Source organism: Ahaetulla prasina, chromosome 3 (genome assembly GCF_028640845.1).
Source record: "Ahaetulla prasina isolate Xishuangbanna chromosome 3, ASM2864084v1, whole genome shotgun sequence".
NCBI classification, from domain to species: Eukaryota; Metazoa; Chordata; class Lepidosauria; order Squamata; family Colubridae; genus Ahaetulla; species Ahaetulla prasina.
Window position 1 is genome coordinate 112886722 of NC_080541.1, and position 9305 is coordinate 112896026.

Consider the following 9305-nt stretch of genomic DNA (forward strand, 5'->3'; position numbering starts at 1 on the left):
GCCCTACGATTGCCCCGTGGACCTTCTGCCCAACGCACCACTGCCTGTGGGACGCCTGTATTCCATGTCAGAGCCCGAGTTGGCCGCCCTCAGGGACTTCCTGGACAAAAATCTGGCCCGAGGGTTCATCCGGCCTTCAAAGTCCCCTCTCTCGACCCCGGTCCTCTTTGTGAAGAAGAAGACAGGGAACTTGCGCCTGTGCTGTGATTACCGCCGGCTAAACGGCATTACGATGTGGAATCGCTACCCCCTGCTGCTCATCCCGGAGCTACTGGAGAGGTTGCGGGAGGCCACGATCTTCACCAAGCTCGATCTCCGGGGGGCCTACAACCTGGTGCAGATGCGAGAAGGAGACGAATGGAAGACGGCATTCGGCACCCGATACGGACACTACGAATACACTGTCATGCCATTTGGATTGACCAACGCTCCCGCCGTTTTCCAGCACTTCATGAACGACGTGTTCCGAGACATGTTGGATCGGTTCGTGGTTATCTACCTGGACGACATCCTGATTTACTCCCGGTCCAGGTAAAGCCACCTTCGACACGTCGGTCTGGTTCTGCAACGCTTGCGGGAGCAACAACTCAATGCGAAGCTGGAGAAATGCATCTTCTTCCGGATTTCCATAGAATTCCTCGGGCATATCATCTCGCCCAAGGGCATAGCCATGGACCCATGCAAAGTAGAAGCTTTGTGTAGCTGGGAAGCCCCTCGTCGGGTGAAGGATGTTCAGCGCCTGCTGGGCTTCGCCAACTACTACCGGACCTTCATCCCGGGCTTCGCCACACTGACGGCTCCACTTACCCAGTTCCTCAGGAAGAAGGTTGCGTTCCAGTGGGGTCCCCCGCAGCAAGAAGCATTCACAGCCCTCAAGAAAGCCTTCGTCACGGAACCCGTCCTGAGGCATCCCGACCCGCTCCGGCCTTTTGTGGTGGAAACGGACGCGTCTAATGTGGCTCTGGGAGCGGTGCTGCTACAGGCTCCGACGAATGGCGGCACACTTTTTTCCTGCGCTTACTACTCCCGGAAACTCAATCCTTCCGAGCGCAACTACACCATCTGGGAAAAAGAGTTGCTGGCTATCAAGGCTGCATTCGAGGCTTGGCGACACCATCTGGAGGGGGCCCGACATCAGGTGGAGGTCCGAACGGACCATCGGAATCTCGAGCACCTCACCACAGCTCGGAAGTTGAACCAGCGGCAGATCCGGTGGTCGTTGTTTTTTGCCCGGTTCAACTTCCGCGTGACCTACATTGCCAGCGGTCACAACCAGAGGGCGGATGCCCTGTCCTGCAAGCCAGAGTACCTCTGCGCCAAGGACCCCCTTCCTCCACGGACAGTGCTGCCGGCAGAAGCCTGGGCCGCAGCACGGGAGCCAGTGGACTTGCGGGCCCAGGTGCGAGAGGCGCAGCGCCAGGACGCCTGGTCGCAGCAAAGGAGAGCGGAGGTGGGCCCCGCGTCTCCTTAGACCTTGGAGGAGGTCTTACTCAAGTTTTGGGGGCGATTATATGTGCCCACAGGACCACTCCGAGCCCTCGTCATGACCCAGTGCCACGACAACCCTGCAGCAGGACATTTTGGGTTCTTCAAGACCCTCCACCTGGTGACACGGACCTTTTGGTGGTCCCGAGTGCGGCATGATGTACATGCCTACGTGACATCCTGCGTACCGTGCCGGCAAGCCAAGGCCGCCACGGGGGCCCCTCCCGGGCTCCTCCAGCCCTTGCCGACACCCGACAGACCCTGGGGGGCGATCTCCATGGACTTCCTGACGGACCTGCCGCCGTCCTCTGGGTTCACCACGGTGCTGGTGGTGGTGGACATGCTCACCAAGATGGCACACTTCATCCCATGCCGCGGACTGCCCACAGCCGCAAAAACGGCCCGTCTCTTTCTGCAGCACATCTTCCGCCTCCATGGTCTACCGGACAGGGTAGTTTCGGACCGCGGAGTTCAGTTCACAGCTCACTTCTGGAAGAGCCTGATGGCCGCGTTGGAGATGCAGGTGTGTCTGTCACCATCCGGAGACCGATGGGGGTACAGAGAAGGTCATCGGTATACTGGAACAGTATCTCCGTTGCTTCATCAACCAGCAACAGGACAACTGGGCCGATTACCTGTCCCTGGCGGAGTTTGCTTTTAACAACTCTCAGCACACCTCTACTCAGATGACCCCGTTCTTTGCCAATGTGGGGTACCATCCGCGGCTCTTCCCTCTGGCACCACCGGACTCTCCTGTTCCCGAAACGCAGACCTTCCTGACAGAATTGCATGCGGTCCAACAGTTGGTACGTCAGCAGCTGAATCGGGCAAAGGAGGACTACAAACGGTCCGCCGACTGCTCCCAACGGGCAACGCCCCCGCTGGCAGTTGGAGACCGGGTGTGGCTCTCCACCAAACACCTCCCGTCCGACCGCCCGGTAAATGAGTTGGACCACCGATTCATCGGCCCGTTCCCTGTCGAGGCAGTCATCAACCTGGTAGCCTACCGACTGACCCTGCCACGATCCATGCAGATCCACCCCATTTTTCACCGGTCCCTTCTGGTTCCTGAGGCCACACCGAGTCCCCTTCGGTGCCCAACAGCACCCGTCACTGTCGCCGAGGACGGGTCGGAGGAATACGAAGTCCACAGCGTACGAGACTCCCGCTGGCTGAAGGGTCGTTTCCAATATTTAATCGCGTGGAAGGGATACGGGACTGATTTCTCCTGGGTAGATGCCTCCGACGTTCATGCCCCTGATCTGGTGCAGGCCTTCAATGAGCAGAACCCAGCCCAACCGCATCCCGATCGTCAGCCCCGGGGGAAGGGCCCTGCGGTGAGGGATAGTGTTGTGACCCAGGTTCCTGGACCCGGACTCCTGGACTCGGATGATTCAGAAAGTGAGGGAGAAGACCTGGCAAGCCCTGCTTCTCTTGAGCCCTTTCCCTCCCTGGCACCCACTCAAAGGGAGGAGGAGGGGCCGGCAAGGCCTGATTCCCTGGAGCCTTCTTCTGATTTGGCAACGCCCCAAGAACAGTTTTGGAGTGATGCAAGACTGCGCAGGCGTGACCGGCGCGCGCAGCAGAAGCAGCGTTGGGATAAAGCCAAGTCATAATTGTCATGCAGTGACATCTGCAGAGACTATAAATAGGAGGCGGGACTTCCTGGTTTTTTGTCTTGGACAAAGCAATGAATTTGCGCGGGCAAACTGTATCAATGGAGGGAAGAATATATTCGTGAGTAATTCTGGCCTTATCTGTAATTTCCTTGTTATCTCCAGAAACTTGGCAGGCCCGTGGGTAGACGTGGCCAGGACATTTATATATATGTAAATAAATCAGAAAAGGAGGCCTCTGACTGACTCTTTGCTGGGAGTATTGGGGGAAGGGAAACAGAACATAGTGACAGATTTCTTTTTTTTTCTTTTTTTTTTTTTTTAGAAAAAGTTTTATTTTTACAATCATATCAAATAATTCATCCAATGTACAGTTATATACAATTAGTCGGGCTTGCCCAGTCACCACCACCCTTTTTAACACTCTTCCCTCTTCTACCTTCTTTTACTTTCCAAACCTTCCTCTCCTTCTCTTATCTACATCCACTCCTCCCTCCACCCTACACCTTCCTTCTCCCTCTACTATCCCTCTTCCTTCCTCTTCTCCTCTTCTCCTCTTTCCTACCTCCTACTCTCTCTTTTCTCCCTCCCCACCGTTCTAAAATGGTAACTATGCAGACCCGACCCTACATTAATTATATTTCTTCAATAATCCCTGTACATTAACCATCACTCCATCTCTACCAAACCCCCAATTCCCTCCCCTTACCCCCACCCCCACCCCGACTTCCCAGAACAAAATGCAGGGTATCAAAACTAACAATCATAATCCAAAATAATTCCTAAATTATAATCTCTAGTCACACCACACTTAGTCACACTCTCAATTCCCCTCTCCTTCAAAAATATATCTAATACAAAATATTTCCTAAATTTACTCATATGCTATTCGATTTTTTTTTTATCTGATACTTATTTTAAATATAATCAATCCACATTTTCCATTCTAAAATATATTTTTCTAGTATATAGTCTTTCAAGTAAGCGGAGATTTTTGTCATCTCTGCCAGATTTGATACTTTAAGTGTCCATTTGTTGTTTTGTTTTGTCCATTCTTCGATTGTAGGTAATTCTTCTTTCTTCCAATACTGAGCAATCAAAAGTCTTGCGACTGTTATTAAGTTCAAAATCAATTTAGTCTCTATAGCTGTATAGTCCATAATTATTCCTAGTAGAAAAAACTGCGGAGTAAACTTAATCTTCTTTTTCAAAATATTCTGCATGATCCACCAGCCTTTAATCCAAAATACTTTAACTTTTTTACAAGTCCACCATATATGGTAATAAGTAGCATCTTCACAATCGCATCTCCAACATTTAGCAAGATCTAATATATGTTTCTTGTAAACTGGTAATGTCATTTTTAAATTATTTCAAATAATGAAATACTTTCCTTCTCTTCTGCGGTGAATTCAGGCCATTAACATTCCAAGATAATAGTTTAATTGCCATTATCGGCCAAAGGAAACTTTTGGAACACCAGCCGCAGATCACATTTTACTTTAGGCCTTGCTCCTCCCACTGTTTCCATTGTAGTAGTTGCCAGTTGTTGTTGTGCCTTCATCTCTTGTTCCTTGCGTTTAGAATTTTATGTTGAGGCATTAAAAGCTGGAAGTCTTCCCCCATTGGAAGCTAGAAGAAGGGAGGCTGAAGTGAAGGAAAGAGAAGTGAAGCAGGTACAAGAACAGATTGTGATGGAAGAAGATTTATTACAAGTGTTGGAAATACTTACGACGGGTTTAGATTCAAAAGAACATAGTGACAGATTTCATTGTCCTGGGCTCCAAGATCACTGCAGATGGGGACTGCAGCCAAGAAATTAAAAGACGCTTGCTCCTGGGGAGGAAAGTTATGGCAAATCTAGACATCATACTAAAAAGCAAAGATATCACCCTACCAACGAAAGTATGTATAGACAAGGCTATGGTTTTCCCAGTTGCAATGTATGGCTGTGAAAGAAAGGCTGAGCGCCAAAGAATTGAGGCCTTTGAACTCTGGTGCTGGAGAAGACTCCTGCGAGTCCCTTGGACTGCAAGGCGAACAAACAAGTCAGTCCTAAAGGAGATCAACTCTGACTGCTCTTTAGAAGGCCAGATCCTGAAGATGAAACTCAAATACTTTGGCCACCTAATGAGAAGGAAGGATTCACTGGAGAAGAGCCTAATGCTGGGAAAGATTGAGGGCAAAAGAAGAAAGGGACGATAAAGAATGAGGTGGCTGAATGGAATCACTGAAGCAGTAGACGTGAGCTTAAATAGACTCCAGAGGATGGTAGAGGATAGGAAGGCCTGCAGGAACGTTGTCCATGGGGTCACGATGGGTTGGACATGACTTCGCAACTAACAACAACATCTTACAATCAATTATTACAACCTTCTACCTCTTAATTTCCTTAGAGTTTTTTGTTCCCAAATCAATAGTAATTATTCTCTTCCAATATTATACATCATTTACTAACATTTCAATTTTGTTTCCTTTTACATCTCAATAACAATCATTTCCACTTATAAACCATACTATCTTTCACATTCCAACTACTGGACTATTTTATTACTATTATTATTATTATTATTAATTTTAAAACAATGTATTTCTTTTTTTTTTAACCTTCTTTACAATTTTATATCTTAACTTCAATTAATTTTTCCATTCTTTTATATATTTAAAATTTATTACCTTATCATCAATTATAATTCTCTCTCATTCCATGCATTCTCCGTCACAAAAAGAAAAAGAAAACATATATCCCATTATAAACAAATAATTCCCTCAACACTGTCAGACTATTTACTGAATCTGCAGTAATTAATTTAATTTAATTAATTTAATTAATCGTTTCATAGTTCCCATCACCAATCTCTTTCCACTTATGACTGTATGACTATAACTTGTTGCTGGCAATCCTTATGATTTATATTGATATATTATCATCAATTGTGTTGTAAATGTTGTACCTTGATGAACGTATCTTTTCTTTTATGTACACTGAGAGCATATGCACCAAGACAAATTCCTTGTGTGTCCAATCACACTTGGCCAATAAAATTCTATTCTATTCTATTCTATTCTATATCTTCCACATTTCATTTACTTCTCCATTTTACATTAAACAATATATTCCTTCTTTTCTATTCCTTTCACTCTCTTCATTTCAACCCTTTAACTACCATTTTACAATAATTTATATATTTCTTCTAATTTCCATCATTTCTAAAAGTTTCTACCACTATTTTGTTTTCTACTATTCATTTTTCCCTCCTTTTAACCATTTTCTTTCAGCCTCTCCACAATCCCATCTCTTAATATTTTTCTCCCTTTCTCTCTTATATCTTCTTTTCCACCTTTCTCTAGCTTTTACTCTTTTTTCCCCCTCAATTTTTCTCCATTTCCTCCTCTTCTCTTTATTCTGTCACTGCTAATCTCAGTGTAATCTTATATTTTTTTCACTCTTTTAGTTTTCTCCTTCAGTCTTTTCTTTTTTTCTTTTTCCCCTTTCTTTTTCAAGGTATCCTTCCCCCTCTCCATTTCTATTCTTTCACTATCAATCCCAATATGATCATCTATATTTTTATCCTCATTCCTTTCTTTTTTGGCATTGTATTTTTGTTGCTCTTGTTTCCTCATAATTTCTTCATAATTTCTTTTTTTATTTTTAAGCCACAGCTCTGCTTGTTTATTCCCTTTAAAGGATTCTTGCACTATTTGAAGCATCTCCCATAATTCCTCCCAATTCTCTATATTTTCAATATAAGGAGAAAAACTTTTTAAATTTATTTTAACTTATGTATAGTCCACATTCAAGTCTAAAATATTGTTTCTTTTTTTTCCCCTCCTTTTTTCTATTTCCAAATGCAAGACAATTCAGATTTCCCCCCCCTCTTTTTCTGGGTCATCGTAGTTCCAATCTTAGTCAGTCTGCTGAAGCTATGCCACAGCTGTTTAAACAAGTACTCCTTCGGTGTTTCTTTTTCTCTTAACAGTCTAAACAATGCAATGTTGTCTTTTTCCCTCTCCAGCGATGTGCCTTTCCAATCCACAACTCCCAGCAACAAAATATCACTCGTTAATCCACAAAACTGATTCCTTTGTCTTCCTTAATTTAATCCTTTTGTAAGCAAAAGATGCTTTCTCTCAATTTTCTTCTCCTTTTTATATTTATTTTTTCTTCCAAAACCAATTTTGAATCCAGATGTAACGTTAGTTCTTTTAGGGCTTTTGTCTTAAAAATCCTCTTTGCTGTTTGTTTCCTCTCACTTTAAATTTCCACATGCCAATTAGCCGCTAATTCAAGCCGGAAAAATCTCTTGATCTTTTTTTAAAAAAATTCTTCTTACCTGCGAGTTGACCAATCGCTCGCCCGGTAACAATATTCTGCTCTGATCTTCACTCCTGCTCAATCTTCTTGTGTGGCCATCCCAACCTTGGCAGCTTCTAATGGCCGCCTTTCCTCATCGCTGGGTTGAAGGCTGAGTGCCGGTGCTGAAGGGAATTCGCAACTTCCCTCTTCGTGCCGGCCAGTGCTTTCTTTCTTCGCTGTCCCTCCAGGACAGCTATGGCCCATTAAGGACCCCCAAATCAACAGGAATTTTGGCGCTCTCCCCGGAGCTTCTAGGGTTCGTGTCGTCTCATCGCAACTCTGGCCACGCCTCCCTCTGCTGCCAGCAGCTTGAATGTCCAGACTAAAACAGGGATTGTGCGCTCACTCTCTCTCATACACACAGTTTGGAGAACACCGCTCCTCTCTTGTTGCTGCGGCAGTTGTGGTGCTTCAGTGCCTGGCTGGCAGGGCACTCAGGTAACCCGGTGCAGGGCTTTGGGGAGCAATTTTGCACCCCCTCACCTTGCTTTGTACTCAAACTATCACTACCCCGCCTCGCTATTCAGGTGTCACCTGCACCATTGCCAGCAGTTTGGTGCCTGGTGAAGTATGGATCACTCCTATACACACATACACCTACACAATTGGATCGCTCTCTTGCTCCATCTCTCTCTCACACACCATTTGCATGCAAGCTCCGTGGGACAAAGAGGTCTCATTAAGTAGTTAAGTGGAAAGTAGTTGGGGGGAGGGGAGAAGACCACCAAGAATAAAAGTTTCTGGGACTCTGAATCTCTGCAAAAGAGGATGGGTGCCTGAATCTGTGAGCTATTAAAGCACCCAGGAGCATCCATTCTCGGCACGAAAAGCATTTCCCAGCCAACTCTCCTCTCCCTTCCTCAAAGGCAGAGAAACAAGAGAGGAGACAGATGTTTGCAAGGTGAGTCCTTGTGGCAGTAAGGGAAAGAGAAGCATGAGTACCTTAGTGGGTCGGGGAGGCCTTGGGGCCTGTTCCATCAAAATTGGCTTTATTTACTTCCAATGGAAATAGGAAGAAAGAAAAAGATCGCTTAGAGCTCACATCCCCCACGCCTGGAAAATCTTGCTTTTGTAAGACCTAGTAATTATAACAATGCATTCAACTTGCTTGTGGGAGAGAATGACTGGTATTATGAGGTGAGAATGGGCTTTTTAAAAAAATAAACATTCATTTTATAATTAATGTTAATTATAAAGTATGAATATGACATATAAATATTAAAATACATATTCAGACTACATGTGCACATAGTGGAATCTTTCAATTTGGTTTCAAATCAATTTGGCAAGTCTACATTGAAAAGTTAGGCATTAATTTTTGTCTATCTCTCTTCTTTTATTTTCTTTCTATTCCTTTACAGGTAGCACTGTATATCATCTTAAGTTCCAGCAAATATGGGAACTAGACATTACCTTAATGAAATTTTTCTTATATGTTTTACTGTCAAGACCCTTTCAACTTTTAAAAATTATGATCTCAAAAGAGCTTTTGTTTGCATGGGTTATATATATATAGATAGATACTGTTTTAAAAATTAAAAATGATGCATTTGTAAATATTTATTGAATCATATAAAAATAACATGACAGTGTTAAGAAACAATCCTTTAATAGGGTTACATTTTAAGAAACACTGCTTTAATATATCTTGGTTATGTCAATTCAGATTATTATAAACATAAAAAGCATTAAGTTAATATGAACCAAATATTTAGAGCAGCATAGTTCCTTCATGAAACTCAGAAATAAGCAGCTTTTATTTTAAATTCATATTAAAAACTTTTACCAGAATTTTATGAATGATGGAAATAATTTATGACTCTGATAATCTGGAGATCTTTTAGTTA

General features: G+C 44.3%; 1 protein-coding gene and 1 long non-coding RNA gene across 6 annotated transcripts in view; both read right to left on the minus strand.

Annotated features, from left to right (window-relative positions):
• DELE1 (DAP3 binding cell death enhancer 1) overlaps positions 1–9305 on the minus strand; it is a 139382-nt gene that overhangs the window by 128972 nt on the left and 1105 nt on the right. The window lies entirely within an intron of this gene.
• Positions 4039–5793, minus strand: LOC131196413 (uncharacterized). The gene is made up of 2 exons (XR_009154719.1): positions 4834–5793; positions 4039–4748 (listed from the first exon to the last, which is right to left on the minus strand). It is a non-coding gene; the product is annotated as an uncharacterized LOC131196413 (long non-coding RNA).